Raw genomic sequence first — 9,847 nt, forward strand, 5'->3', positions numbered from 1 at the left:
TGGCCGAAACATACATGAAAAGGAAGTTAAGCTTTAAAACAACATGTAAACATAAACACCTAGCTAAATTAATATCATATTATCAAGTGGTACATGAGCATGCTAGGTTAACCTTTTAGCTTCTCTAAACCCTAATTTTGATTCTTGGTCAAACCATCCATGAAGAGAAAACTAGGTTTTAATCAACATATAAGTATAATCACCTAACTAAATTCATATCATATTATCAAGAGATACATGAGCATGCTAGGTTAACTTTTAGCTTCTTTAAACCATAACTTTGGGTTCTTGGCCGAACCATCCATGAAGAGAAAACTAGGTTTTAATAACATATAAGCATAATCACCTAACTAAATTCATATCATATTATCAAGAGATACATGAGCATGCTAGGTTAACTTTTTAGCTTCTTTAAAACCCTAATTTTGTTCTTGGCTGAAACATACATGTTTGTTCTTGGCCGAAACATACATGTAGGGAAAGCTAACTTTAAAACAACATAAAAGCATGAACACCTAGCTAAATTCATATCATATTATCAAGAGGTACATGAGCATGCTAGGTCAACTTTTTAGCTTCTTTAAAACCCAAATTTTGTTCTTGGATGAAACAAACATGGAGAGTAAGCTAAGCTTTAAGCAACATTCAAGCATAAGAAAAACCAACCCAATCCCTTAACATAGCATACATATCATAAGGATGTAGTGAACATTGTTAGTTTAGGGCTTAAGCTTTCCTAGGTCCTTCATCTACACTTGGCCGAAAGTTCATGTTTATAAATCTAGGTTTTAAGTCAACATACAACATGAGAACATTAACTAGCTTCTTATACTAGGGTACTTATCATAAGAACATAATGAACACACTACAAGAAAAAAGCCTAACAACAACAGTTTTTCACCGTTGTCGTAGCTCATTTTGAACTGTTGTTAAAGGCCGTGTTGTTAAAAGGGGTGCCCAAAGATAACAGTTTTTAACCGTTGTCTTTGAAGGCAAAGACAACATTTTTACAACGGTGAAAAACTGTTGTCTTTTCCTTCAAAGACAACAGTTTTTCACCGTTGTCTTTGAGCGTCTACCTTTAACAACAGGGTCTTCAACAACAGTTTTAAACTATCTACAACAACGGTGAAAAACCGTTGTCTTTTTTAGATAAAAAAAAAAAAATTAATACATAATTTTCCAATATTATAAATCATTCAAAATATTAAATTTCAAAATAAAATTTAATATACAATTTTCTAACATTCAAAAATAATATCTATAACATTCTGAAGAAATTTAATAAGCAACCAACAAAATGATAACACTATTAAAACAAAGGTAGAACAATATAACACGAAATTTTCTACTTAGATGTCGGTGAAGAGGAGGGACTGCAGCTCCTAGTGCTCCTTAATTTGTTAAAGTCTCTCCATTTTTTTAGTTTGTCGGCATTCTTCCCAGTACTCTTGAGGGCACCTATTCGAATAAAAATATATATTACAAATTAGAAACTAAACTGTACGCGTAATTCTAATTGCACTGCATAAATGTTACATAACCATAAAAACCATTTGATCTAGTCATCTAATAGAAGTGCAAAAAGCGTTATCTATGTAACATAAATGGTAACCTCTTGAAACAATATGGTGGCTCTTAAATTTCTTATTAAGCAGAATTTTCATTTTATGTCATTGCATACAAAGCTTCTATTATAAACCATGCAAACATTATTTTTCCTAGTGATCAAGCAACATTAATTCATAGAGATTAATAAACAAAAATAAGCACCATTGATTAATAAGTCATTGATTAATTAGATAATGGAATATACAAATAGAGATTAATTAAAATAAATAAAGGATCTAACAATTACCACTATAATTGACTAAAATTAACAATCAAGAGCTAGGTTGAAGAATGTTTTAAAACATTCTTCAATGTATAAGGAAGCAACTAGAAGTGTTTAACATCTCAGGAATTGAAAATAATGCAAATGCAAACAAATTCATAGATCAAATAAACAAAAACGAGATAACTCTTCAACAAATTTCTATAATCAAGTGATATAAACAAACTGCAGAATTTCATGCGTGGGTAAATCTCAAGTCAAATGCCAATTGAAAGATCAATGTAAAACATGACATAGACAGAGAAAGGAACATAGGAATACAGAGCAGTAGGTAAAAATATGTCTATTGAACTGAAGAAAAGTCATCATATCGTGTATGCTAACAATCACCAAATGGTTACTAATTATATAATTACCTGATGCTTTGTGGCAAGCAAGTGCAGTTCAAAAGCCAGCACCTACATCCAAAAACAAATGCTGAAAACATCAAAATTATTGAATCTATATTTTGCTAAATATAATCTTAGATGAGTGAACTACCATATAGTTTAGGTTTAAATATTTCCAAACACTAGCAGGACTTGAAAATGCAGAAGAGTTGAACTTACTTTTGTATCGCTCTCCAATGCAGCTTTTGCTGAGCTCATTCCACCTTCGTATATGCAAGTTGATGCAAGAACTAAACAAGTATTCCAAATTATAAACTTTGGAATAAACAAGGGAAAAGGTTATACCCTGGGATTGCCCTTTCGGAAGCTATGTATGTCAAAGATATTGAAGCACCGCTTGCCATGTTTAACGGAGACATCCAAAACAAAGTGAAGATGAGATATAAAATCTATGTGCCAACAAGAAAAGGAATTGTTTGATAACTTTATTTTGGGTTTTATTATAACTACTAGCATTGCTTTATTCTGTGCGTAAAGAAGAAGATATAATGATGGATTGATAATGATGTTCTTGTCAGGATCTCAAGTTGAAATATACACACAAATGGAACATGCAATTGTTTTGTTTTCATGGAATCAAAAGAAACCTGGATTCATTATTGGAAGAAAGTGCCGAAGCAGGGAGACAAAAGAGTAACTCGAAGCTGAAATTGTAGCAAGATACCCTCTTCTAGATGTCTCCAAGAGTGGCTTCATTACCTATTTATGAAACCATAATTTAGAACTAAAGTAAAAAAAAAACATCATGATTATATGGTGTAAGGTAGTACCTCTGGTCCATTGGCAAGAGAATGCACAAAGATGTCAATCCTTCCAAAATCTTTCGTCACAGCCTCTGCCATTTCCTGCACCAAGCAAAAGACACTACAAGAAAAAAGCCTAACAACATTAAGAGAATTGTAAGACAGGTCCCTGCAGTAAAAAGGCCCCTTTATCAGAGAGTGGAGTATGATAGAGTAGAAAGTATTCATGGACATGTAGGTTTGACAGTATTGAAGGTAAAACCATAATTATGAATAAGAAACTTATTTTGAACAGATACAAGAGGTAAATGATATTGCATCACAAAGAATATAAAGATAGTTGATATTAAGAAGTAAGTTTCTTCTCGAATGAAAATCTTATCTACACTCACATTGTTGTGAGTTTGCTGGAAATTATGGCAAGTGATAACAACTAATGCTCCGAATAGATGGCGAACAGTATCACTGAAACTAAGTAGACAAATCAAACTCACATCAATACCACATCCGAACATTCATTCGTAGCCTCACAGCCCATGAGGTTGCTGTAAATAAAACCCAGGTGGAGTCACTGACCTGAGTAGCCGGAGATGGGCAGATCAGATCTAGGGCACCAATGAAGAACTAGGGCTGGACCGGATGAAGGAAACAGTAGCGATCAGCCACAGTGTGGAAATCGGCGGTGATCGGTTGTGAGTCCGCAGTGGAAAGCAGCAACAAAAACCTCGGCAAAGAGGAAGAGATCGGCCTCGGGAAACTAGGGCTCGGCGTGGAGAAGGAGAGTCGGCCGACTGTGAACCCAAAATAGGGCACGGAATTGGATGGCTCGGCACTGGGGCAAGGGTGTGGCAATGCTGCTCGGATCAAAAGTCGGCAGCGGCGTCGGCACACAAGGGTGACAGTGGATCGGCAGTGGCAGATTCGTCGCCGGTGCTTGGGGAAAGAGGAAGAAGAAGGTCTCGGTGGCTGGCGGCTAGGGCACAGGGAAAGGGGGTCAGCGTCGGCAGAGGAGAAGAAGAGGAAAGCGAGCTTGGCCGAGGGTTTATCCGCGAGAGAAAACGGCGGTTTGCACGGTTGGGAGAGGTGGTTAGGGCACAGTCGGGCGCGGGGGAGGAAGAAGTAGGGCACGGGTTCAGCGTAGAGGGAAGGAAACAGCGGGGGAACGGGGGAAAAATAAAAATAATTAAGGAAAAGAAAAAAGAAAAAGAAAATAAATAAATAAATCTAACTTTTCCTCACTTAAATGGGGTAGCCTAAACAGACTTTCCGGTCCCCATTTTTATCCCCGTTAACTCGTCCGTACGAGCTCCGAAAAATTCCCGAAAAATTTCCAAAAATTCTGGAAAAATTCCCTTATGGTGTTATGCCCATTTCCAGTATTTTACATCAAACCCTCAACGAGACTATCAACTCACTCACCGTCGTTGGGATCGGTAGCGCCAAAAGCGAAGCTCGGATTCGGATCGCAAGTCCAGATGCAAACCAAAACAACCCAAATCGCGACGGCCCCTTCCGCCTTCCCTGCGCCATTCTCCCAGCCATTGGAGAGCAAAAGCTCGCCTCCCCGCCACATTGGACTCTATAAATCCCGTTGCCTTCAACTAATGATTTAAGTTAGGCCCTTCCTCCCATAGCCCATTGCCTAATGGTTCCCAGCGAGAGCGACGAGGAGCGTCTTTCGCGGAGGAGTCGCGAAGGAGTCGGAGATAGGTTTTTATTCGTTGAAGAGTTACGGAGAAGTGGGTTTTAGGTTTTTTTTCATGAAGTTAAAAAAACTGTTGTGTTTTCAAGATTCAACAACATTCAATAGACAACAGTTTAATAAAACTATTATGTTTTTAAGATTCAACAACATTCAATAGACAACAGTTTAATAAAACTGTTGTATATTATCATATAAGCAACACTAAAAGACAATAGTTTTTTAAAATCGTTGTCTTTGACATACATTAGACAACAATTTTTTGAAAAACTGTTGTTATTTAAAAAACATTATGGTGAACAACAACAGTTTTCAATAAAACTGTTGTTAAATGGAAAAAAGACAACAATTTCTTGAAAAACTGTTGTCTATTAAGTGTGGTTAAATCCAAAATTTCTTATAGTGACATGCTTTATTTAGATCTTGATCTACCCAAATCTTTCTCTTTTTTTTTTTCTATACTTGGCCAAAAGTTCCAACTTGTGACCCTAGGTTTTAAGCATTCTATTCTTATGTAAAAATAAAAGCAACTTGTACCACAGGTGAGGGGATACTTACATCCTTTCGCTTGTGATTTTTCTTAAGGAAAGATACTCTAGGTGAAGAGGAAGAAGAGAGCTTCTTCTTCTAGCACTCCCTTTGCTTTCTCTTGCTTGGAAGGGGTAGACCTTGAAGGCTCCTTCTTGTAAATTAGTTTTCTTGGTGAGGAACCTTAGCTTAGCTTTTGGAAATGAGGAGAGGGAGAGCTTTTGGTTTCGGTGGGGAATGAAGAAGGAGAAGGAAGGAGGAGGAGGAAGAAGAAGGAAGGATTAATCTCTTACTTTTCTTCTCTCCATTCTATTTATTTCCATGTAATTGAAGCATGCCCTCATTCATTCCCTCAACCCCTCTATTTCCTCATTCCTTTAATCTCACGAAAATAGAGAGAGGGAGGGAAGCAAGCAACTTGTCTTTTGCTTGCTTCTTCTCTTAACCAAGAGGAAGAGAAAGTAAGCTACTTGGTTTTCTCTTATTCCTTTACTTAACCATCTTCTCACCTTTAACTAATATTTCCATTCTTTCCTATTCACATATCATTCATTGCTCTAGTGGTTCTATGCACCAATTTAACTCTATCATTTGTGGGAGGTTCAAGGTTCAATCCTTGTCCTCACCTCTTTTTATTTTGGTTTCTATTTTTCCATTTTTCTCTTTCTTTCTTTTATTCTTCTATTTTAAAGAAAAATACTCCTAGGTATAGCTTAGCATTTCGTGGGTATTACATGCGAGGCGTGGTACTTTTGGAGCACCAGAGGCGCAGCGGAATAAGAAGCAAGATGGATGCGACAACTCGACCCGATGGCGGCGGCTAAAGATGGCAGCAGCTAGGGTTGGAGCACATGGAGGACAGTAATAGAAAAAAAGGTCATAATAGTTGGAAAATAATTTCCATATTTATTGCTTTTATTTACTGTGATGTGTGTGTATGCATTTGATGTATGCTAGGATAGTTTAAAATTCCTCACTTTAAATAACTAAGTGGGAGAGAGATTTATTTTAGTAAATTCCACGGTCTCCATTACTGGTTTGTAAGTGATGCAAACAAACTTGCGCCTTGGCTCTGAGTGCCTTCCTCCATATCGGATGAGTATGTTTGCGGATCACTAGATCAAACTTCCATTTTGGATGACTATAGGAAATTAATTAAGAGCGTGTGATCTTCCCCTTCGGAAGGGGCATAATCTTATTAATGGACTTAGTGTCAAGTAATGGTATACACTTAGGCACGTCTAATAGTATCCTCCCCATCGAAGTCACTGCTATTATTTGTGTGATCGAAGGAAACCAACTATTAATTTTATTTATCAAAAAGTTAGGTTGACAAGATAATAAAATTAATGGGTTACACCCTCCTTTTACAAATGTTGAATTTGTATACGTCCACACTATCATGGCATACAAAATTCACGGTGTTTTAAGGTGTTGGTTAATTTAAAATAGTATTGTTTGAGGAATCAATATTATTCTAAATTTAGAGTCCTGACCAAAAGTTATTTTTATGATTCTTAGGATGACTTTCAACCCACTGGCCATTATACTGAAAGAAAACAAACTTACTGGACCCAACTATATAGATTGGAAAAGAAACCTGGACATTGTCCTTATTGCTGAAAGCTATAAGTTTGTACTGACTGAGGCTTACCCTGATGCACCTGATGGTGACTCTACCCCAGAGGAGATTAGTATCATAAGAAATGGGTAAAAGCTGATGAGATGGCGCGGTGTTACATTTTGGCATCAATGTCAAATGTATTGCAACATCAGCATCAAGATTTACCAACAGCTTATGATATAATGAACAATCTCAAAGAACTCTTTGGGCACCAGAGTCGGACTGCAAGGCAAGAGGCAATGAGAAAGCTAATGACAACCACCATGTCTGAGGGGACACCCGTAAGGGATCATATCCTCAAAATGATGGCTTATCTGAATGAAATACAAGTCATTGGAGGAGAAATTGATGGGGAAACCCAGGTCGATATAATTCTCCAAACGCTACCCAGAAGTTTTGCGCAGTTCCGCCTAAACTATAACATGAACAAAAGAGAGTATACGTTGGCTAGGCAGCAGAAGGAATATTTCATCACAGTTCTCAGATTCACTATGCTGAAAATGGTTCTACTTCTAAGTCGAAAGGCAAGAAGAAGAAGAAACAGGTCTTTTCAGCAAAGAGAGTGAATAAACCTCAGGGACAAAAAGCTGGAATGAAGAAGCCGAAGAGCAAGTGCTTCATCTGCAAGCAGTCTGGAGGTGGACTGTCCTCGTAGGAATCAGAACAATAAAGGTATATCTCATGCTCTAGTTGTTGAAACATGTTTAGCGGTGTTATCTACCAGCACCTGGTGTGTAGATACGGGAGCCACTGATCATGTCTGTAATTCCTTGCAGGGGTTCCAGGAAACCCGACGACTATCTGAAAGAGAGATTACTGTCTACATGGGCAATGCTACTAAGGTGGCGGCTGTTGCAGTGGGAGACGTCTACTTATCATTTGATAGGAATAGGAAATTGGTTTTGAGAAATTGTCTTTATGTACCCAGTTTTAGAAAGAATTTAATTTCAGTTTCTAAACTATATTTGGATGGATATTCAGTTTCCTTTAGTAATGATGTGATTATTAAGAGAAATAAAGTGATTATCTGTTCTGGTGCATTGGTTGTCAATTTATATACTTTAAATCCAATTTCTCCCACAAAGCAAAATATGGAAATTAATAACACATCTTCTAACTCTAATAAGAGAAAAGAACCTTCGGAAATGAACCAAACGCATCTTTTGCATCTAAGGCTTGGTCATATTAACTTAAGTAGGATTCAAAGGCTTGTAGCCAATGGACTCTTGGGTCCATTAGAGTTGGAAAACTTTCCAACATGTGAATCCTGCTTGGAAGGTAAAATGACCAGGAGACCTTTTAAGGCCAAGGGGTATAGAGCCAAAGAAGCGTTAGAATTGGTTCATTCTGATTTGTGTGGTCCTATGTCTATCCAGGCTAGAGGTGGTTTTGAATATTTTGTCTCTTTTATACACGATTATTCAAGATATGGATACATTTACCTAATGCGCCGCAAGTCTGAGTGCTTTTATAAGTTCAAAAAGTACAAGGCTGATGTGGAGAAATGTCTAGGTAAAAGTATCAAGACACTATGGTCTGATCGTGGTGGCAAATACCTCTTAGGAGAGTTTAGGAATTACTTATCAGAGGCCGGGATTCAATCCCAGTTGTCCGCACCTGGTACACCCCAACAGAATGGTGTGGTAGAACGAAGGAATATGACTCTTATAGAGATGGTTAGATCGATGATTAGTTATTCAGAATTACCAAATTCATTTTGGGGATACGCTCTGAAAACGACAAAGCACATTCTGAACTTATTACCTTCTAAATCAGTATCTTCTACTCCCACAGAATTGTGGATTGGGCGAAAGCCTAGTCTAAGACATATACAGATTTGGGGTAGTCCAACACATGTGCTGAAACCAGATGTTGATAAGTTAGAATCTCGTACAGAAGTTCGTGTGTTTGTAGGTTATCCCAAAGGAACGAAAGGTGGTTTATTTTATAGTCCTAAAGACTAGAAGGTCATTGTTAGCACCAATGTCTAGTTTTTAGAAGAAGACTATATAATGGATCACAAGCCCAGTAGCAAAATTGTTCTAGAAGAACTTAGAGAGGGCACGTCTACTTCAATACCAATAGTACAAGATGAAGTACCACAAGAGATTGCAACACGTGTCACACATGATACACAACCACAGACAATGCCTCATCGTAGTGGGAGGGTTGTAAGGCAACCTGAGAGATTCATGTTTTTGGGAGAGTCTATGGACTTGATCCCGGGTAAACATGAACCTGATCCCCGGACATATGATGAAGCACTCCATGATATAGATGCAGTATCTTGGCAAAAGGCAATGAATTTCGAAATAGAATCTATGTATTCTAATAAGGTCTGGGAGCTTGTAGAACCACCTGATGGTGTAAAAGCCATTGGATGCAAGTGGATCTATAAAAGGAAAAGAGGGGTAGATGGGAAGGTAGAAACCTTCAAAGCAAGGCTTGTTACGAAAGGATACACTCAGAAAGAGGGAATCGATTATGAGGAGACCTTTTCGCCGGTAGCTATGCTTAAGTCTATTCAGATACTCTTATCCATTGCCGCTCATATGGATTATGAGATTTGGCAAATGGATGTCAAGACAGCTTTCCTTAACGGAAGTCTTGAAGAAAACATCTATATGAAGCAACCAGAAGGGTTCATTGAAAAGGGCAAAGAGCATCTAGTGTGTAAGCTCAATCGGTCCATTTATGGACTGAAGCAAGATTCAAGATCTTGGAACATTCGGTTTAATGAAGTAATCCAGTCATATGGATTTAATCAGTGTCCGGATGAGTCTTGTGTATACAAGAAGTGTAACGGAAACATGGTGGTATTTCTTGTACTATACGTAGATGATATTTTGTTAATTGGCAACAATGTCAAGGTATTATCGGATGTAAGGGTATGGTTGTCCAAACAATTTGATATGAAGGACTTAGGAGAATGTGCACACATTCTTGGGATCAAAGTTATAAGGGATC

General features: G+C 37.7%; 2 long non-coding RNA genes across 2 annotated transcripts; both read right to left on the bottom strand.

The window, feature by feature from the left end:
* Positions 1–1,410: 1,410 nt before the first annotated feature.
* On the bottom strand, positions 1,411–2,495 carry LOC121973466. The gene is made up of 3 exons (XR_006109623.1): positions 2,443–2,495; positions 2,251–2,292; positions 1,411–1,461 (listed from the first exon to the last, which is right to left on the bottom strand). It is a non-coding gene; the product is annotated as an uncharacterized LOC121973466 (long non-coding RNA).
* Positions 2,496–2,568: 73 nt separating this feature from the next.
* LOC121973465 lies at positions 2,569–2,974 on the bottom strand. The gene is made up of 2 exons (XR_006109622.1): positions 2,871–2,974; positions 2,569–2,619 (listed from the first exon to the last, which is right to left on the bottom strand). It is a non-coding gene; the product is annotated as an uncharacterized LOC121973465 (long non-coding RNA).
* Between the last annotated feature and the right edge of the window lie 6,873 nt (positions 2,975–9,847).

The sequence above is a fragment of the Zingiber officinale genome, chromosome 4A (assembly GCF_018446385.1).
Source record: "Zingiber officinale cultivar Zhangliang chromosome 4A, Zo_v1.1, whole genome shotgun sequence".
Lineage (NCBI taxonomy): Eukaryota > Viridiplantae > Streptophyta > Magnoliopsida > Zingiberales > Zingiberaceae > Zingiber > Zingiber officinale.